Raw genomic sequence first — 23,032 nt, 5'->3', positions numbered from 1 at the left:
TCTAGTATATGGTTTTTTCTACTCCCCTGCCTGATCACATTCTCTCCCTTTTTTTTTCTTTTTTCTTTTTTTAAATCCTCTTCTTTCTTTTTTCAAACAACTTCTTATCAATTCCTTTTATAAAATTTTTTATAATTTCCATCTTTACAGTCATATTCCATCCCTTCATCATATCAACCCTTATTTTTGTACATATATAAGTTTTTCTTTCTTTAAAATTTTGGGAGGCACTTTCTTCTAACAGACCAAAATACACCCCAAATCTAGTGTGTGGCACTGATCTATATACCAGCCTGATCATATTTGATCACATTCTGGTTTTTTGTTGTTGTTGTTCTTTTGTTTTGTTTGTTTTTATCTTTATCTTTTTCTTTTTCTTCTTTTTCTTTTTTCTCTCTTTCCGTTTCTTTTTCCACTGCTTCAGGTCTTTTCTGATTTGTTTAGAGTATATTTTCTGGGGATGTGGTTACTCTGCTAGCATTTTGTTCTCTCATTAATCTATTCTCCTCTGAACAAAATGACAAGATGGAAAAAATCACCTCAACAAAAAGAACAAGAGGTAGTACCGACTGCCAGGGACCTACTCAATACGAACATTAGTACGATGTCAGATCTAGAGTTCAGAATCATCACTTTAAAGATACTAGCTGGGCTTGAAAAAAATATGGAAGTTATTAGAGAAACCCTTTCTGGAGAAGTAAAAGAACTAAAATCTAACCAAGTCAAAATCAAAAAGGCTATTAATGAGGTGCAATCAAAAATGGGGGCACTAACTGCTAGGATAAATGAGGCAGAAGAGAGAATCAGTAATATAGAAGACCAAATGATGGAAAATAAAGAAACTGAGAAAAAGAGAGATAAACAACTCCTGGATCACGAGGGCAGAATTTGAGAGATAAGCAATACCATAAGATGAAACAATATTAGAATAATTGGGATCCCAGAAGAAGAAGAAAGAGTGAGAGGGGCGGAAGGTATAATGGAGCAAATTATAGCAGAGAACTTCCCTAATTTGGGGAAGGAAACTGGCATCAAAATCCAGGAAGCACAGAGAACCCCCCTCAAAATCAATAAAAATAGGTCAACACCCCGACATCTAATAGTAAAACTTACGAGTCTCATAGACAAAGAGAAAATCCTGAGAGCAGCTCGGGAGAAGAGATATGTAACCTACAGTGGTAGAAACATTAGACTGGCAACAGACCTATCCACAGAGACCTGGCAGGCCAGAAAGGACTGGCAGGATATATTCAGAGCACTAAATGAGAAAAATATGCAGCCAAGAATACTACATCCAGCTAGGCTGTCATTGAAAATTGAAGGAGAAACAAAAAGCTTCCAGGACAAACAAAAACTAAAGGAATTTGCAAACACAAAACCAGCCCTACAAGAAATCTTGAAAGGGGTCCTCTAAGCAAAGAGAGACCCTAAAAGGAACATAGACCAGAAAGGAACACAGACAATATACGGTAACAGTCACCTTACAGGCAATACAATGGCACGAAATTCCTATCTTTCAATAGTTACCCTGAATGTAAATGGGCTAAATGCCCCAATCAAAAGACACAGGCTATCACTGGATTAAAAAACAAGACCCATCGATATGCTGTCTGCAAGAGAGTCATTTTAGACCCAAAGACACCCCCAGATTGAAAGTGAGGGGGTGGAAAACCATTTACCATGCTAATGGACAGCGAAAGAAAGCTGGGGTGGCAATCCTTATATCAGACAAATTAGATTTTAAACCAAAGACTGTAATAAGAGATGAGGAAGGACATTATATCCTACTTAAAGGGTCTATCCAACAAGAAGATCTAACAATTGTAAATATCTACGCCCCTAACATGGGAGCAGCCAATTATATAAGGCAATTAATAACAAAAGCAAAGAAACACATCGACAACAATACAATAATAGTGGGGGACTTTAACACCCGCCTCACTGAAACGGACAGATCATCTAAGCAAAAGATCAACAAGGAAATAAAGACTTTAAATGACACACTGGACCAAATGGACTTCACAGACATATTCAGAACATTCCATCCCAAAGCAACGGAATACACATTCTTCTTTAGTCCCCATGGAACATTCTCCAGAATAGATCACATCCTAGGTCATAAATCAGGTCTCAACCGGTACCAAAAGATTGGGATCATTCCCTGCCTATTTTCAGACCACAGTGCTTTGAAACTAGAACTCAATCACAAGAGGAAAGTCAGAAAGAACTCAAATACATGGAGGCTAAAGAGCATCCTACTGAAGAATGAATGGGTCAACCAGGAAATTAAAGAAGAATTTAAAAAATACATGGAAACCAATGAAAATGAAAACACAACTCTTCAAAATCTTTGGGATGCAGCAAAGGCAGTCCTAAGAGGAAAGTATATAGCAATACAAGCCTTTCTCAAGAAGCAAGAAAGGTCTCAAGTACACAACCTAACCCTCCACCTAAAGGAGCTGGAGAAAGAACAGCAAATAAAGCCTAAACCCAGCAGGAGAAGAGAAATAATAAAGATCAGAGCAGAAATCAATGAAATAGAAACTAAAAGAACTGTAAAACAGATCAACGAAACTAGGAGCTGGTTCTTTGAAAGAATTAACAAGATTGATAACCCCCTGGCCAGACTTATCAAAAAGAAAAGAGAAAGGACCCAAATCAACAAAATCATGAATGAAAGAGGAGAGATCACAACCAACACCAAAGAAATACAAACAATTATAAGAACATATTATGAGCAACTCTATGCCAGCAAATTAGATAACCTGGAAGAAATGGATGCATTCCTAGAGATGTATCAACTACCAAAACTGAACCAGGAAGAAATAGAAAACCTGAACAGACCTATAACCACTAAGGAAATTGAAGCAGTCATCAAAAATCTCCCAAAAAACAAAAGCCCAGGGCCAGATGGCTTCCCAGGGGAATTCTACCAAACATTTCAAGAAGAATTAATACCTGTTCTTCTGAAACTGTTCCAAAAAATAGAAATGGAAGGAAAACTTCCAAACTCATTTTATGAGGCCAGCATTACCTTGATCCCAAAACCAGACAAAGACCCCATCAAAAAGGAGAATTACAGACCAATATCCCTGATGAACATGGATGCAAAAATTCTCACCAAAATATTAGCCAATAGGATCCAACAGTACATTAAAAGGATTATTCACCATGACCAAGTGGGATTTATCCCTGGGCTGCAAGGTTGGTTCAACATCTGCAAATCAATCAATGTGATACAATACATTAACAAAAGAAAGAACAAGAATCATATGATCCTCTCAATAGATGCAGAAAAAGCTTTTGACAAGTATAGCATCCTTTCTTCATCAAAACTCTTCAGAGTATAGGCATAGAGGGTACATACCTCAATATCATAAAAGCCATCTATGAAAAACCTACAGCGAATATCATTCTCAATGGGGAAAAACTGAGAGCTTTCCCCCTAAGGTCAGGAACGCGGCAGGGATGTCCACTATCACCACTGCTATTCAACATAGTATTGGAAGTCCTAGCCACAGCAATCAGACAACAAAAAGAAATCAAAGGCATCCAAATCGGCAAAGAAGAAGTCAAACTCTCATTCTTTGCAGATGATATGATACTTTATGTGGAAAACCCCAAAGACTCCACCCCAAAACTGCTAGAACTCATACAGGAATTCAGTAAAGTGGCAGGATATAAAATCAATGCACAGAAATCAGTGGCATTCCTATACACCAACAAGAAGACAGAAGAAAGAGAAATTAAGGAGTTGGTCCCATTTACAATTGCACCCAAAAGCATAAGATACCTAGGAATAAATCTAACCAAAAGACAAAGGATCTGTACTCAGAAAACTATAAAATACTCATGAAAGAAATTGAGGAAGACACAAAGAAATGGAAAAATGTTCCATGCTCACGGATTGGAAGAACAAATATTGTGAAGATGTCAATGCTACGTAGAACAATCTACACATTCAATGCAATCCCCATCAAAATACCATCCACTTTTTTCAAAGAAATGGAACAAATAATCCTAAAATTTGTATGGAACCAGAAAAGACCACGAATAGCCAGAGGAATGTTGAAAAAGAAAAGCAAAGCTGGCGGCATCACAATTCCGTACTTCCAGCTCTATTACAAAGCTGTCATCATCAAGACAGTATGGTACTGGCACAAAAACAGACACATAGATGAATGGAACAGAATAGAGAGCCCAGAAATGGACCCTCAACTCTATGGTCAACTAATCTTCGACAAAGCAGGAAAGAATGTCCAATGGAAAAAAGACAGTCTCTTCAACAAATGGTGTTGGGAAAATTGGATAGTCACATGCAGAAGAATGAAACTGGACCATTTCCTTACACCACACACAAAAATAGACTCCAGATGGTTGAAAGACCTCAATGTGAGACAGGAGTCCATCAAAATCCTAAAGGAGAACACAGGCAGCAACCTCTTTGACCTCAGCTGAAGCAACTTCTTCCTAGAAACATCGCCAAAGGCAAGGGAAGCAAGGGCAAAAGTGAACTATTAGGACTTCATCAAGATAAAAAGCTTTTGCAAAGCAAAGGAAACAGTCAACAAAACCAAAAGACAACCGACAGAATGGGAGAAGATATTTGCAAATGACATATCAGATAAAGGGCTAGTATCCAAAATCTATAAAGAACTCGTCGAACTCAACACCCAAAGAACAAAGAATCCAATCAAGAAATGGGCAGAAGACATGAACAGACATTTTTCCAAGGAGGACATCCAATGGCCAACAGACACATGAAAAAGTGCTCAATATCGCTCGGCATCAGGGAAGTCCAAATCAAGACCTCAATGAGATACCACCTCACACCAGTCAGAATGGCTAAAATTAACAAGTCAGGAAACGACAGATGTTGGTGGGGATGCGGAGAAAGTGGAACCCTCCTACACTGTTGGTGGGAATGCAAGCTGGTGCAGCCACTCTGGAAAACAGTATGGAGGTTCCTCAAAAAGTTGAAAATAGAGCTACCATATGATCCAGCAATTGCACTACTGGGTATGTACCCCAAAGATACAAAAGTAGGGATCCGAAAGGGTACGTGCACCCCGATGTTTATAGCAGCAATGTCCACAATAGCCAAACTGTGGAAAGAGCCAAGATGTCCATCGACAGATGAATGGATAAAGAAGATGTGGTATATATACACAATGGAATATTATGCAGCCATCAAAAGGAATGAGATCTTGCCATTTGCAACGACGTGGATGGAACTGGAGGGTATTATGTTGAGCGAAATAAGTCAAAAAGAGAAAGACATGTATCATATGACCTCACTGATATGAGGAATTCTTAATCTCAGGAAACAAACTGAGGGTTGCTGGAGTGGGGGGTGGGGTGGGAAGGATGGGGTGACTGGGTGATAGACACTGGGGAGGGTATGTGCTCTGGTAAGTGCTTTGAATTGTGCAAGACTGTTGAATCTCAGATCTGTACCTCTGAAACAAATAATGCAATATATGTTAAGAAAAAAAAAAAGAAGAAGAAGAAGGTAGCAGGAAGGGAAGAATGAAGCAGGGGAAATCGGAGGGGTAGACGAATCATGAGAGACGATGGACTCTGAAAAACAAACTGAGGGTTCTAGAGGGGAGTGGGTGGGAGGATGGGTTAGCCTGGTGATGGGTAATGAGGAGGGCACATTCTGCATGGGGCACTGGGTGTTATGCACAAACAATGAATCATGGAACACTACATCTAAAACTAATGATGTATGGGGATTAACATAAGAATAAAAAAAAAAAAGAATGCCCTTGTTCTTAGGAAACTTGTACTAAGGTGTTTAGGGATTTAGGGTCATTATAATTGCCACATATCAAATGATGCAGCATACACACACTCACACTGTAAACGTGGAAACTGTTACCATTTGGCCAATCTAGGTAAAGAGTATGTGGATGTCCATTGTACTATTCTCGTAATTGTTGTGTAGGTTTCATTTTTTAATTTTAATTTTAATTAATTAATTAATTTAAGAGAGTGAGAGTGCAAGCTGGTGCGGGGCAAAGGGACAGAGAGAATCTTAAGCAGACTCTGTGTCGAATGGGGAGCTCAACACAGGGCTCGATCTCAGGACCCTGAGATCATGACCTGAGCTGAAATCAAGAGTCCAAGGCTTAACCGACTGAGCCACCAGGCACCCCAGTTTAATTTTTAAAAATAAGACATTAAAATAATAATGAACTTATATTACCTGGCACACAGGACAGAATGGAGTGGCAGAGGACCGTCAAGAATGGAGGCTGAACATGAAGAACATCCCCTTAGTCCTGTAAGGAACATTTGTGGTGACAACAGTGGATGATAAGGGATAGCCCAGGCCATTGTCACATTCCCAGCCATGGCATTCACCCACTGCCTGGATAAAGTAGATTTTTATTTAATTGAATAGAATGCTCAGTGCAGTTTTGATTTACCCACAAAAGCTACAACTTCAAAAAAAAAAAATCAAGAAGGAAAAGAAAAAGAAAAAAGAAAAGTGATAGTAAAGAATTATTAAGAGAGTTTAAGTAAGCCAAAACATAACAGTTATAAAAATGATGCAAATTAGTAAAGAGCAATGTCTCAGGCAGGGTTCAACACAAACAAACTAGAATATAAGGTATCTGCAAACAGATAAGCTTGAAACATAAACTACAGAAGGGACAGAGAGTAGAAAAGTGGTTGCTGGGAACTGGGGGGCAGGGTGGGGAAGTGGAGAAAGGTTGGTGAGGGGCACAAACTTTCAGCTATAGGATGAATAAGGTCTGAGAATCTAAGGTATAACATGGTAACTGAGCATGATAACACTGTATTGTATAATTAAACTTGCTAAGAGAATAAAGCTGAAATATTATTACCAAAAAAAAGGTAAATATGTCAGACAATGGTTGTGTTAATTACCTTGATGGAGGAATCCTTGCACAATGAACATGTATATCAAATCATCATGTTGCACACATCAAATATCTTACAATTTTATTTGCCAATTACACCTCAATAAAGCTGGGGAAAATTACAAAAGGGAAGAGTAGCAATAGATCAGGCAAATGAAAATGCAGAAAACAGATGCAGCAAAATTAATAATAGACAAAAAAGAATGGAAGGGAGGAAGCATAAAAAGATACTAAGAATGTTATTTTGTATTTTAAAATAAATAATTCACAACGAAGACATAATATTCACAAAATGAATAGTAAATCATCCAAAAACGTAAAGAAAAACTATTAGAAATCTAAGAAGAAATTGACAACACCATAGTTATAGTAAAAGTTCAAACTGAAAATTTTAGTGTTTGACACACTCAGATGACAAAAATTTTTTTAAAGATTTATTTGAGAGAGAGAGAGCACACATGGGTGTGGGGGGAGGGATAGAGGGAGAGAATCTTCAAGCAGACTCCCTGTTGATTGCGGAGCCCAAGGTGGGCTGGATATCATGACCCATGAGATCATGACCTGAGTCGAAACCAAGAGTTGGCCGCTTAACCCGACTGAGCCACCCAGGCACCCTGACAAAATTTTTAAAAGTTAAATAGAGCTTCCTTAATTACTGTTTCAGTATATATCAAATATGTATATATCAAATATGTAACTATAGGAAACATCTACAGAAAATCCATTTTTTTGATGCCCCTACAGTATGTATACAGGAAGATCAGATCCAATACTTAAAAGAAAGAGAACTTCATTGAGTCCGAGAGTAGAAATTCTACAAGTCATAATTGACTTATTATAGTGCAAACAGAACAAATACTTAATATTAAATAACAACCTTTCACAAAATACCCACTTAATAATTATAATTATAAAAACAATCAATATATTTAAAACTAAGTAACAGAGGATTAAGCAAAAACCTCCATTTATTTTTTAATTTTTAATTTTGATTCAAGAATGAAATTAAAGATTCTGTCAAAATTAGTGTCAAACAATCATTACAGCTCAGATTATCTGACACAAAGCTAGTCTCAAGAAAATTCGTATGCTTAGCCAGTGTACTATTAAGTATAAAAAAACTGTAAAATAAACTTTCATTCAATTCTAGAGGCAAAGAAAAATGAAAAATTTCAACAACAGTCATAAAAACATTTAATAAAAACAAACATAAATAAATTAGACTATGATGCAATAAAATTGAGAAATCAGGCATGCCTGGGTGGCTCAGTCGTTAAGCGTCTGCCTTAGGCTCAGGTCATGATCCCAGGGACCTGGGATCAAGCCCCACATCAGGCTCCCTGCTTGGTGGAAAGGCTGCTTCTCCCTCTCTCACTCCCCCTGCTTGTGTTCCTGCTCTCGCTATCTCTCCCTCTGTCAACTAAATAAATAAAATCTTTAAAAAAAATTGAGAAATCAAAGACCTGATTCTTATAAAAGAACAATAATATGGATGTATCTCTGGCAATATGAAAAATGGCAAAAATAAAACACAAAAATGTATAACATTATGCATTCAAAGTAGGATATACACATGAGAATGAATGAAATAATTACAATGGAATGCAATATGTTGTTACAAGTTTCATAATATGTAGCTCATTGATAAATGCATGACTTTCTTGAAATATGTAAATTACCAAAATTTATTCAAGAAAAGTTAGAAGAGGAAAGTAGGCCATTAACTGTGGTAGAAAATAAAAGTTGTCAGTGAGCTTTCTCCAAAATGAATGTTCAAGCCAAATCATTCCTTGAAAGAATTTTATTGAATGTTATTTAAACTGTCAAAGTATAAGAAACTAAGGCAAACTTCTCAATTAGCTATATAAAACTAGTATGAAACTGATGCAAAACTTTAAAAAAAGATAGCACCAAAAGAAAACCTGTACTCAGTCTCACTGTGAGTATATATGTGTGTGTGTATATATTCATAAATAAAATATTCAAAACTGTAAAAATGATATACTATAGCCTTGCACGTGAAAATCCCAATAAAACAGCAAGGCAAAGGAATTTGAAATTTTAGAAATTCTTTAATAGGAAAAGAAGTCCAATATGATTATCAGAAAGATAAGTGGAAAGGGAGGTGAGTGGGGGGATGGGGTAACTGGGTGATGGGAAGTAAAGAGGGCACGTGATATGATGAGCACTGGGTGTTATACTCAACTAATGAATCATCGAACATTATATCAAAAACTAATGATGTACTTACTATACCTTGGCTAATTGAATTTAAATTAAAAAAAGAAAGATAAGCAGAAAAGGTATTTGGATGAAAACTTGCATCCAACATACTATTTTAATATAGACCAGCTGGAAGATAAGAAAAAGTCTTCGGTTTGAAATCATTGGCCATCGTTATGCTTAAGTGTCTCAGGTACACTGTTGTTACTTACCATTGCTACAGCCAGCGCAAGAAGCCAGGAAAAATAAATGTGATATACGTACAGGAAAATGGAAAAAGAATAAACAATTGACCATGTGGCAAATTAAAACAATTCAACAAATTTAGACATCATGAAATTATCTAAGAAAGCTACTTTGCATATAATTATGTTTAGAAATTTATCCTATGATTCAGAAGTAACCATTTGGAAAAGATGAAAGGAGTCCCTTTTCTGTATCTAGTATATATGCTATCCAGTATGTAGTACATATAGAATATGTATTTATATTATAAAGATTTAGTAAGTTATCTTCAGAATTCTTTTGAGCAAAACTGTAAATTTTTACTGAAGAAAATAAACACTTTATATGCATTATATAATGTAATCCTTCTAAGTAGCCTGTGAGATAGGTATGATTATCTTCATTTCACAAAAAAATACTGATTCAGAGTTATTCAGGAACCTGCTCAAAGTCATAGGATTGACCCATCATATTATAGGTTTACTTGAGATCAGTAAATAACAAAAATATGTAGTAACTAATACAGGAAAAGACAATAATGAGCAATAAAAGGAAATCCAAAGACATTCAGCGAAGTATTTAGATAATGTAATTATGATAAAGAGGGTTTTTTTGTTACAGGGGAATAGATTGCTTATTGTTAAAATTAAGCAATCGGTACGCCCCTAGAGAAAAGTATTATTCAGATGCTCACTCCACAATATACACCAAAAATTTTCTGATAGGTTAGGAGTTAGGTGATAAATAAAAGCATGAATACAATTAAATAATGGCAAATATATGTTAAATGTCAGGCTGAGAAAACCCTCTAAGAATAACATCAAAGGCAGAATCCATGAAGAAAAACATTAACAGATTTTACTAAATAAAAATGGAAAAGTCATACAGGAAGAAACTCACTATAACTCAATTACAGAGGTAAGCAGAGAACTGAAACAGCATTTACGACAGGCAAAGAGTCTATGTCTTTAATCTTAAATTTAAAAAAAATTGCAAATTAATTAACAGAAAACCAATATAAAAATAATACAGCTAACCTATTTTTTTTTTTTTTTTGTAACGAGGCTAGGTAAATGTCTTTGTCATTTATAATCACACTATAATGTGCCCCATAGTCTTCCACTCGCCCTCCAGACATGGCATTGTGGAAGCTAATGATAGAGTGCTTATCAAGATAGACACTCTCCTTGTTCTTGTGGGGTTTCCACTTCAGTGGGGAGCTAGCCAGCAAGCAACAAACTAAAAAGTTAGTAAGGCAATGGATTACAAATGTGTACAGGAGCTATGAAGGTGTAGGTAGGAAGTAACCTGGTATTCCTTCAGATAACGTAGTCAGGGTGGGTAGGCTTTTCTGAGGAGGCAATTGCCGAAATGAAGATGAGGTGGAATCTGCCTGGAAGATGAGAATAAATCACCTAGGGAAGGTGTTGAGGGAAAGGTATGGGGGCCAAGGGAACAGTAGGTATCAGGTCTTGGGGAGGCAGTGGTTAGATGTGTTGCAAGAAGGGAACAGAGACAATGGTAGCTGGGTGGTACGCAGTGTGGTAGGAGACGACGGCCGGGGCAGAGTTTAGTTTATATTCCAACTTGATAGGAAGCCTTTCGGAGTAACACAGAATCTAGCTCACCCTGGAGACTGTGTGGAGAAAGCTCAGTGGTGGAGGGACAAGAGTGGCCATGTTGTCTGGGGGGCTATGGCAGTGGTGAGGTCTGTGGTCAACGTTGTGCAGAGTGTCAGGCAGCAATGGAAATAAGATGTGATTGTAGGCAATGCGATTCCTGACTCCAAGAACAAAGAGTAAAGATTATAGCATGAGAGGTGAGTCTTTCTAGAATTCCCTTTTCAACTCCACCTGGTGACTTTTGCTCCCCCTGAATGCCAATTTTAAAGGGAATATAGACAAAGCAGATGTATTCCGAGGGAAGAAGCTGAGGTGAGCAACGGGCTGAAAGGAGGTGACAGGACTGAGGACGGTGGGCCTGGTCTGAAGGGAAACCATGCGAGGGACATAGTCATTGACAATGGACCATGGCTTAGAGGACTTCCATGGCTGGACTTGAGTTGGGGCCAGGGGGCAGAAGCTCCAAGAACCTATCTGAGCTGTAGATAATGAGTAAGCTCATAGGTAGAGGAGCTCGAAGAGGGGGCAGTGGTGAGGGAAGGCCTGCAGGTGAGGAAGGGATTTGATTATTCAATAGCACTGTGAGAAGACAGCTGAGTCCCCCGTTCACTAGTCCCTGAGTATTCACCACCTCTGGGACTGGCCATTCCATCATTGCCATTATCCAGGCCAAGATTTTGGAGCCACCCTTCCTTGTTTCCCAAACCCTTCTCTTTCTCTATGCTGCTCATTCAATCTATAAGCAAGTCCCAGTTAGCTTTACCTTCAGAACATACCTGTGCAACCTTGAACTCTCCCATTGCCCTCCCCTCTCCCTTCCTAGGCCTTCATATACGGGCCTACACAGTCCTTGGAAAACCTAAGTCAGGCCCTGTTACTTTGTTTAAAATCCTCCAGCAGTATTTCACCTGTTGAGAATTAAAATCCAAACTCCTCACATTTGTCCACACGCTTCATCTACTCCCCTCTGGAGGACTTTATTGTGTCCTCCTCCCTCCACAGCTCCTCTCCTCAGCCACACCAGTCCCTCACTCTTCCTGGAACCCCACAAGCATGGCTTCACCTCAGGGAAGGCACTAGGCCTCCGCCTGGGGCACTCTTTCACCAGAGGTCTGGCAGACTTGTTTCCCCACCGTTTCCAGGTCTCTGCCCAAAGGGGAGGCCTTCCTGGATACCTTACGTGGCATCACCTTCCCTCAGTTACTAGGTGAGCTCCCTGCGGGCAATGAGCCCTCCTTGGTTCATGGCTGTATTTTCAGTGCTTAGGACATTACCTGACCTAAAGCAGTTCTCGTCAAGCAATGGTGGGATAGGTGAATTCATCCCAAATATTTCCTAAGTACATATTAGGAATCAGAAACCACAGGAATCCAGTCCACATGAAGAAAAAGTCATAGACGAGAGGAGAGGATAGACAAGGGGCAGAGAGCGGCTGGGGAGCAGCCACGCACTGGTGGCCAGCTCACGGACCCTCGCCTCATGGTGGCGTCTCATTAACCCTCACGGCTCCATAACACGGGCACGTGGTCTTCATCCTGAAGAGAAAGCTGTGGGACCATGGTAGGGTTTCCTTTGGGGGAAGTTTTGCATTTTATTTTTTAAATTTTTTAAAAAATACTTTAGAGAGAGTAGGGGGAGAGGGGGAAGGAGAAAATCTCAGGCTGACTCCCTGCAGAGCACAGGGCCCAATCCCACGTCCCATGAGATCATGACCTGAGCCAAAATCAAAAGTCAGAGGCTTAACTGACTGAGCCCCCCGGGTGCCCTGGAAGTTTTGTATTTTAGAAAGATTGTTCTAAGGGCACCAGGGAGCTGGGAGGGCAGTGGATGAGGCAGCAGATACCTGTGATGGTCCCTATGGGGAAAGATCCTTGTGTGAACTAAAACAATATATCAGTGGGGATGGAGAGAAAGAAATGGCTTTTAGAGACAAGTGGAGGTGGAACCCTAGCATTCAGTCACGCAAAACCATAAATCAAGCATAATCCTGGGAGGCAGATATGATTCCCAGAAGGCAACTCGCTGTATCTGCTAGAGTTGTTTCTTTTCATCCCTTTCAATAAAAACAATTAGAAATACTTTCAGAATGTCGTCTTTGTCAAAACTGAGGCTGTCATTCGGCACACTCTGGAGAAATAAATGTGACTGTAACAACCCAACCTTACATTCCGTGGCCAGCTCATCCTGCTTGGTGAGCAATAAAACACAAACAGGGAGGACCCTGTCTCTCCTAGCCCAGGGCCTGAGCCGCAGAAAAAGAAATACATACTTTGGGGGTAGTAGATAGGTTTGCGGATGCGGTGAGTATTTTATCACAGCGAAAATCTACCTCTGTTGTCAGACTGAACAGAGATGCCTCTTTCTCCTCCCGCAGCCCTGCCTCCCACTGATCCTGGTCGACTCCAGATCCCAGGCCGCTTCCCTTGGCCTCTCTGCCCCACGAAAGTGTCTAAGTCAGAGCGACTTTGGCTGTCACATAGAATACTAACGTCTGGGCAAACCAGGCACACGAAGGGGAACCATTGCAAAGTTTGAGAGGATTTTTCTTTTAACCCATGGGTGGCAGTGAATCCTGGGAAATTTGGTTTAAAAACAAAATATAACCAATAAAAATAAGCCTGAGAGCAGATGAACTCAGCAGTGAAGAGAGAAACAGACAAGCAAGCAACCATCAGGCGAGCAGAGAGACCCAAAATCCATGGAGAACTGGGGAAAGTGCTATATGCTTTGCAGGCATAACTCCACTTTCTCAGCCCCACCTGAGTTCCCGGTGAACAAGCCTGGGTTGAGCTGGGCAGGAGGTCCACTGCCTCGGTACCACTATTGTAGATTTTCCTGGAAGGAGGTCTAGCCTCCGAAACCTGGGAGACAGGCAGAATAGAGCAGACCCTAGACTAGACGCTCTACATGGCGGAGCCCCTGGCAGGTGGGCAACTCACAGTCAGAACCCGGAATACAAAAGTTGTCACCAGCATGCATTTATTTGTGCAACACAGCCCTCATGTGCACTCACTTCTGGGCAAGAAATGTATCAGAGAATCATCCCTTTCCCGTTTGAGCTTCCCATCTAGAAGCGGGTGTGACACAGCTATGGTTTGTACCAAAGACCACGGAGACCTCTTTCCTGAGTCCTCCCAGGCCCTCTCTGCAGAGATGCTTTCTTTTTTTTTGTAATGTGGGAGACAACACAATCCATGACAGGGCAATATGAGGCCGCTCGGATTTGATGGGAGAAGTTCAGCACACTGCTTATCTACACTTTATTTTCTTGCTTTTGAATTCGCAGGTCATAATAAAGCATCGCATGTCCACAGTCCAGCAAGAAGAATTAATTAAGGGGAGACTTTTAATGTAGAAAGCAGCTTACTGAGATAATGGAAAAAGCTTTGGTAAGACTTGGCTTAATTGGAATTTCAAGCAATTCCTCGCTTGTTGTACCAGGGATTTTTACTGTTATAGACAGGATGAGCAAGCTGTTTAAAGAGCTTATGGGCAGAACTGGACTCCGAGGTTTGGGGAGAGATGGATTTGGCTCAAGCAATCAGGGCAGCCTCAGGAAACAGTAAGCAAGGAGCATGAACTTGTTCTCTTGTCACTGAATGGACATGGATTGTTATAAGCTTCTATTGTCCCAGATAACCCAGAAACCAGGAGATGAACTGGAGGGTCAAGTTCCAGTGCATCAAACTTGCTGCCCGTTTCTAGGTGTAAATAGGGGATGAGGCAAAGAGGGACCAAATGCAGAACATGGGCTTTAGAGTTTGAAGTGCAGGGGTTTATGCCCCCGATTCTACCTTGTGCATTCTGATAAATTCCATGTAATACTACCCCCGTTTACAGAAGCGGTGTGGATATTAACTGTTAATAGAACATGTTAAATGCATAGTGCTCTGCTGCAATTTGCGGCATTCTCTGGGTAGGACACATCAATGGACAAGACACAGACACTTCCTTAAAGAAGTATATAGTGGGATGCAGACGGCAGACAAATTATATTGGCTGATACGAGACCTTTTCCATTTGAATCACTAACTGATCATTACCTTAACTGAACAAGTAGAAGACAAAGCCAGTTGAAATTACTGCCTTTCAAGGACATGGCAGGGCTTCAGGGAAGAAGGCAGTGGCTCTGTCTTTTTGTAGGCTCGCTAAGGTGGGTAGGGGCACCAGAAGATAACTGAGGATTTAGTACTGCTTCCTAGTCCACTGCCCCACAGTACAGGTCTTTTCTTTTAGCCTGGATCTAAATGCTGCTTATCATTAAACACCTATGCCTTCAGTTCAATGCGACCATCAGAAGGGCTGTCTGCCTGGAAATTAGCTTGATTCACATCTGAATTACCAATGATTACCAATGATTAGTTGATTATGTCTTGACTTGAGCTCCAATTGCCATAAAGTGCTTTACGTCACCCTAAAATACATTCCACTGAAGGCTTATTCTATTTGCTTCTTGTTGTCTCATGGGGACTAAACTTTTCAAAATTCTCTTAGCACACTGAGTGGGCAGTTTTGGGGAACAAGTGTGTCTTCAAGTCTTGTGACATTCAGTCCACTTACTAGGTCAGGGAATGCAAAGAACAATTCTTTAGTTCCAAGAAAGGGATGAGAACTCTTTCAGGGGTGGCAATTTCCCCAGTAAAAATACTATTTCTGTTCTTGTGATAACAAAGAGGATGAAACTGAATCCAGGGCATTGTCCTGAAACTTTTCCCAAGTAGCAGATACTTATGATTTTTAAAATAAGCAGTCTTAAATAAGTAAGACCCTGAGGCAAGAAAGAATCCAGAAGAATATGCATGTGCTGGAATAATAATCTTCTAAATATAGCAGTACAGAGCTTCCCCAATGCAAGAGAAAATTCCAGAATGAGCCTTTTAGAAGAGGTCGGATTGTAGCAGTTTATGTGAAGGAGAAATGGACCAGTATCTATTATTCTCCTCGATGTATATGTACCAGGGCCTAATATGACTCCAGTATGGTAAACAGTTTCCATGTTTGTCCTCTAATTTTACATGCACAGCAACATTGAGAAGTGCATCTTTTTATTCCCATTTACTACCAAGGCTGAAAAAGGCAAATAATTTTCCCAGGTTCATGCAGTCACCAAAAGTGCGGATCCAGACGTGGAACATGGGCTTTTCCTTCCAATTTTCAAGAGTTTTTTTTTTTTACTCCATGGTTTCCTCAGGACTGTTTTGCTTTCATTCTGTGATTCCCCAGAGCAGTTTCCTGAAGGTTCTATCCTAAAACGCTTAGCAGGACCCCAATCCCAGTAGCAGGGAGCTCTCAAGACCCTCCCAGCCTAGACTGGGGATTTTCAAATGTGAGTTGCCCAGAGGGCTGGTTAAACCACATTCTTGGGCCCTACTCCAGTCTTCAACTCAGTAGGTTGGGGAGGCAGGTGGTGCCCAGGGAACTTGGCATTTCTTTTTTTCCTTTTTAACAGCTTCATTGTGATAAACTTTACATACCATAAAATTCAACCATTGTAAGTGTACAATTCAGTGACTTTAATAACTTGACCTCTTTGTACAACCATCACCACAGTCTCACTTTAGAACATCTCCATCACCCCAGGAAGATCCTTTATGCCAGTTCGCTGTTGCTTCCAGATCCCACCCTCTGCCCCCAGCAACCACGAATCTACTTTCTGGCCCTACAGATTTGCCTAGTCTGGAATCAGTCAGTATGTGGTCTTTTGCATCTACTTTCTTTCACTTAGTGTAATACTTTGGAGATCCATCCATGTTGCAGCATGTATCAGTTCCTTTTTTATCGCTGAATAATATTCCATTCATTGGCTATACTGCCTTTGTTTATCTATTCACCGAAATTTTGCATTTCTAACGCGTTCCCCGGTCATGCTGCTGTTGCTATTCTGGTGACACGTTGCGAACCACTGATTTAGGCCAACATTCCCAACCTTGCCTGCCCACTGAAGTCTCTGGGACATACCTCACAAAATACCATTCCCAGGCCTCAACCAGATTCTGATTTAAATGGCCTGAGGTGTGGGGTTCAGGAAGGGAGCCCAACCGGGGCTCGATCCTAGGACTCCAACTTTTTTGGAGAACCTGTTTAGTTCTGGGTATGGGTAGGTAGGCATTAAGGCACAGAGACCAAGACGCAGTGTCTACATAGAGGTATTTGGTATACTGAGGGGTGCAGAGGCTCCAAGAGACAGGTGATGCTCGGCCCCAGAAGGGAAGATGGTTCCCTTATGGAACCACATACTGAGGGAAAACCATGGTAGTCAGGGAAGGCACCCGAAGGAAGTAATTATTGGCACAATTATTGAATAATTCATAATAATTAACTGGGTTAGGATGATAAGAAGGTGCAAGGGGCACTAATGAAGCATAAGGAAGAAGTAGGGCAAAGGCCTAGAAACATGAACACTTTGAAATCCCACTTCATTTTTAGGACACAGATCTGTAAAAAACAAAAAAACCCCAAAATTAAAAAAAACACCTTTTAGATACAGAATCTCAAATTAATATTGTTTGTGGAGCATCAGGAGAGGGATTTACACTAAGATTTGAGCTTGAAGCCAGAAGTGCTTTCAATACAAAGATAGAGACCCAATTATATTTCTAAGAAGGCAGCATGCTGTAAAGAGGAGAGGACTGAACTATACAGGTGTGGGGGATCTGGCACATAATGGTCAATGCAGGGTCACTTCCCATCTCCTCACCCAGGGTGACAACCTGACTCTTTCTGGAGCCTCGTGACTTGGGGACACCCAAGAACATGTTGTGGGCTGGTAGAGCAGAGAACCAGCCAAACGGAGAGTCTGTTCCTGAGGACATGAACAGCCCCAATAAGCAAAGGGAAGCTAGGCTGGAAACTGAAGGTCCTGACCACCAGGATTCTAAAATCAGAGACTGAGACACAGATTCACCTTAGAGCCTTGTACCCACCAACCACGTGAAAGGGTATGAGTTAAACATCAGACATAGGGTCGAGTTTGATATAGATAATCAATCAGCGATAATTTCCTTCTCTGCCATGGCTCCTTTCCGTGACAATATCCTGGAAATCATATGCAGATTCCAAAGGTCACTTGCACTATTCACTTTCCTTATATTGTCCGGGACATTTATAGCCTGACCTTTATCCATACAACCAGAGCCTCTTCACGTTGGTGACTATAGATCCATGAAGCACTCAAGAATTTAAAGTTTGTTTTCCTTCCTTCCCTCCATCCCTCCCTTTCAAGTTAAATTTTCCTGATGCAGCTGTCTGAATACTGAGGGCTTAAAAAACATTCAGAATGAGTGGAAGGGAATTAACAGTTAAGGGATTATTTCATTTCAATCCTCACAATAACTCCATGAAGTATATAATAATGTATGATCCCCATTTTATAAGTTTAGAAATATTGAGGCGTATTATCTTGCCCAAGACAACCCAGATACTAAGTGGTTAGGGTAGGGATCAGTCCCAGGTTTTCCTTAGATCAGGCTGCCCCTCAAAGGGGCTGTTTTAAGTGCCAGTGGCTCAGCAAACACTAGAGGGACATTGTTCTCAGATGCCCTAGTCGCAGGGCTGGTTGGGTCACTACCCTAGGAGATAGACTGTGATAGTCTTGGGAATGGTCCTGGGCATGTGAAACGTTGCCAGGAGCCTGAGCAAAAAGGAGAGTCTCCCCAGTTTGCTAAGACTGTGGCCCTGGGCCAAGCAGCTGAGGTGCTTGCCGGTGAGTGTGCTCACTCCCCTTCATGTTTTCATGTGTTCCACTTAGAGTCCGTATTGTGGAGTCAATGCAGGACTCAGATCCAGGGAAGGGCCCATGAATCATGGCTGCAAAACAATTCCATTTTGTTGGATACCAGCAGGCGAGTTAGCTTGAAAACAAATTATGCGTGCGAAAGGGTTGGATGAGTCCACTGTAGACAGGCTTGTCATATAGCAGGTTATTTCTTGTCCTTAATTACACTGTCCTCTGGTGGGGACAGAAAATAAGGTAAATCTATTACATTCTGTCCTGAGAGCTGAGACCCCACTTTTGATTATTTCAACTTTTAAAATACTTATTTTGTTCGAATGAATGTGATTGTTGTTTTAAATTTGTAAATTAATATAATTAACGAAGAAATCCTAACTGAAGTGTGGGATTACATTTATTTGGCATCTACTCCATTAATGTCTAGCATCTAAAAAGCATTGTTAATCGTGTGCACACTGTTAATTATCTCAACATGTTTAATTGCTGTTTTCTTAAATAACTAGTAGGCCATATGTAAATGATCTTTCAAGCATTAACATTTCATTTTGTGAAAAACTAAAACACTGATTGCATGATACATTAGACTGAACATGATCTTGGGGCTATTCATGCTGTATTATGAAAATGGGAAACCAAGTGAATGATTCCCCCTTAGCACCCCAACCTAAGACCCCAATGGCCCAGAGGGGCAAACATAACAACACTTGGAAATACTACAGAATTGTCAAAAGAACAGTAAATCTGCAGCATAAATTGTGAAAAGTATGTTAGAATTTTATTTTTCCTGTGACTGTAAACTTTGCACCTTTTTGCAAGCTATGAAACAAAAATAATGATCTCTAATATTCAGGGAGCACTTGCTATATTCCAAGCATTGTGTGCAAGCTTAGTGCATTTTCTTTCTTTTTTTTTTTAAGATTTATTTATTTATCTATTTATTTATTTGAGAGAAAGAGAGAGAGAGGGCTTGAGCAGGGAGAGGGGCAGAGGGAGAGAATCTTAAGCAGACTCCCCACTGAGCGCAGAGCCCAACTAGGGGTTTGATCTCACGACCCTGAGATCATGACCTGAGCTGAAACCAAGAGTCAGACACTTAACCAACTGCGCCACCTAGGCGCCCCCAGCTTAATGCACTTTCACTTTTCATTTCATTCTCCTAAAAGACCTATGATGAAGATAATGTGATTAACACCCCATTTTATCACCCAGGCAGGGACAATTAGATAACTTGCCCAAGGTCACATACTGGTGTGGTGGCCATTTGGGATGCTTGTCTAATATTTCCTAGTTTCCTCCCTTCACGTGGGATTGCCCAGCAGCCTCATAGGTCCGGTGTAAAGCAAGAATCACAAACATAGGCTTTAGGAGGCCAAGAAAGACCCTACCAGGCTCTAGGCTCTAATTCTGCCCCGTTAAAAATAGATCAGTGTTCTCCACAAACTTCCAGGCATGATACGGATCATGCCCTTGGATGACTACTTCCTAGAGCTACTGGCTCATGGGGTGCAGTCCTGCCTTGGGTGAGACTGTTCGAAACCCTGTAATGTTTCACAACCCTCTGATTCTCTATGTGCTGTTCACTCTGCTTTGGAGAGAGTTTATCTGCACACCCCTACCATCCCCATCAGCCCATTCCACCCTGCTTGGAAAGCTCCCAACTATTCTTCAAGGCTCAGTTCACAAGTTCCATATTCTATGAAGCTTTTCCTAATTGCCCCAAATTCTGTTACTTGATTCTTGTGTCAAATGTTTCTCAGACAATAAACTTGTTGACTGTACCTACCATATCATATTTCTCCATGTAACCCTACGACCTAGCAAGAGATCCATGAAGTGTCTTGAATGCATGAGGAAGGGCAGTAAGGGAAGGAAAGTAAAGGAGAGGAGAGAGAAGTGGGAAAGGAGAGAAAGAGAAAAGAAAGAAAGAAAAGACACTTAGGTTCCAGCCACACCCACTTTGTATTACCGACCAGGGCACAAAGCTGTCCCCTAGACAGCCCCCAGAGGCTGTCCTCAGCATGCAGAGCTGCTTTCTCTGTGACCATCCTATGACTACTGCCTAGAGGCTGGCAGTATCTGGGGAAAGAGGGTTCTCGCAGGATCCCTGAAAGATTGTGGCAGTCTCTGGGGTTCTGGTTGACAACAAAAATGGCTTACGTCAGTTATTACTTTCTACATCAAGAACTCAGAGCAGTCATAAAACTCCAACCCTCTCTAATCAGAGCACCCTGCAGTCTCTGAGATGTGCTTGCCTTGAAACCTGAAAATGGCCTCCCATCAAATATCAGTATAAGGAAAATCTCATGGTGTTCCTCAGACAGCTCTGAAACTCCTGGCTTATATTCTAGGAGCCAAGGGTGTAAACTCTCCACAGTATCGAAATCTTTATTCCAGAATCCTGGGTTCCCTGTCAAGACAAGTGAGGCCTCCTCTAACTGGCTAATATGGCTGAACTACAAATAATAGATGGCCTAACTGATGTCTCTTTGTCAAAGAAACTTCAAGAAGGGGAAGTCTTTCAAACCTAAGACCAAGCTCACTTCCTGGGGCCAAAGGCTTAGAAACTAGGACTTGCCCAAGCAGCCAAATGCTGACAGAAATTGGAGTGAGGCAGAATGGAGCCCTTTATTTAGAGAAAATAACATAATCTGGACCTTTCCAGTCTTTACTCCACTGATGACATGGCAGGGGTATTGCTGTGCTAAGTGTTTTTTGTTTGTTTGTTTTTAAGATTTATTTATTTATTTGAGAAAGAGAGCATGTGAGTGGGGGGAGGAGCAGAGGAAGAGGGAAAGAATCTCAAGCAGACTCTCAGCTGAGCATGGAGCCAGATGTGGGGCTTGATCCCACAACCCCGGGATCACAACCTAAGCCAAAGGCAAAAGTCTGACACTTAATCGACTGCGCCACCCAGGTGCCCCATCCCCTGCTAAATGTTTTACATAATTACCTTGTTCATCCTCATAACAGCAACAAATTAGTTTTCAAATTTATTGTGCCCCATGTAGAGCTGAGGAAACTGAGGCATAGGACCATGGCACTGGTAGGACTCTGGGAAGCAGATGTTGAGATGGAGTTAGGAGTAGAGGAGGTTAATTATGAAGTCACACATGAGAAAGAAACAGGAAGGCAGCAGAACTGGTCAAGGGGAGTCACTGGGCAACTGTATGGACTAGACAGAGACTAGTGCTAGTCCACCGGGGAGCAGAACAAAGACTGCCCAGCAGAGGAGGCCACCTGTTGAGGGAATGCCTAGGCCCCTGCAAACCACGGTGCTTGGTCATGGGCAGGGGCTGCCTCTGCAGTAGCGTGATCTTGGTCTGGAAGACGAGGTAGACCCTGCTAACAGCTGGAGAGTGTCCACCCTATACAGTCCTCCCACGTGAGCAGGAACCCCCAGTTGAAGGGGAAGCTGAGAGGCATATCTCCATGTCTGCCACAGGCAGTGAACTTTTCCAATCTAATGAATGGTAGAGAGCAGCAGGGCCAGCATCTGAACCCAGGTGGTAGGACTCCAGCTCCCGCCCTTGTAGCCACGGCTTTATTATAGTTGGTTCTGGTGCAGAGTTGCCAGTCCAGAAACTGCAGGTGCTTCTACCTCACTTCCCCACCAAGCTCCCCTGCACCCACTCGGCCCATGGAAAGGACCTGAGTCTCTCTGATGACCAGGACAGCTCTGCTGCTGGCCGCCAGTGGAAAGTCCCGATGTGGTCTTTTTGCCACTTACCCTTTGTAGCTGCAAAAGATGGGCCCTGAGCTCTTTGCAAAGGTTGCCTGCTTTGTTGGCAGCCCTCTCTCCTTCCTTCCCTTCTAGGTCTGGATAACCCTGCTTTCGAAAGCCTAAAGTTTTCCAGGCAAGAGGAAAGAAAAGCTTTATCTTAGTCTTTGTCAGTATCTTGACACATGGAACTCTCTCTTCATTTTTGCAGCATTTCTATTGGTGTTGCGAGCCTGCTTTTTCATACCACCCCTTCTCTCAAAAAGCTCAAGAACTGGCCTGAAGAAAACACTTGTGCCTACCCCATCCCATCCAAAGTCAACCCTTCCGGCTGCCCTGAGTCCCAGCCAGCATCTTCCTTCTCCTGCTAAGGTGCGACATTTACATCAGAATCTTACTGACCGTGAATTAAATTTCAAAGTGCCCAGCAGCTGCTCTCTCTCTCTTCCAAAATGCCTACAGAGCCCTTCTACAAATAAAACCCTTGGTGGCCAGCCCTGATCCAGTACAACATGGCAGGGTCCCTACTCAGAGAGAGTCGCAGAAGAGAAATAGCCCTGGAACACTTGCTACATTATCAATGAGCTGACCAAGGAGCCATCAGAGAAAGAGATGGAGA

This window comes from Neomonachus schauinslandi, chromosome 6 (genome assembly GCF_002201575.2).
Source record: "Neomonachus schauinslandi chromosome 6, ASM220157v2, whole genome shotgun sequence".
In the NCBI taxonomy this organism is placed as follows: Eukaryota; Metazoa; Chordata; class Mammalia; order Carnivora; family Phocidae; genus Neomonachus; species Neomonachus schauinslandi.
The sequence above is the reverse complement of the archived record's forward strand: the minus strand, read 5'-3'. Positions refer to the sequence as shown.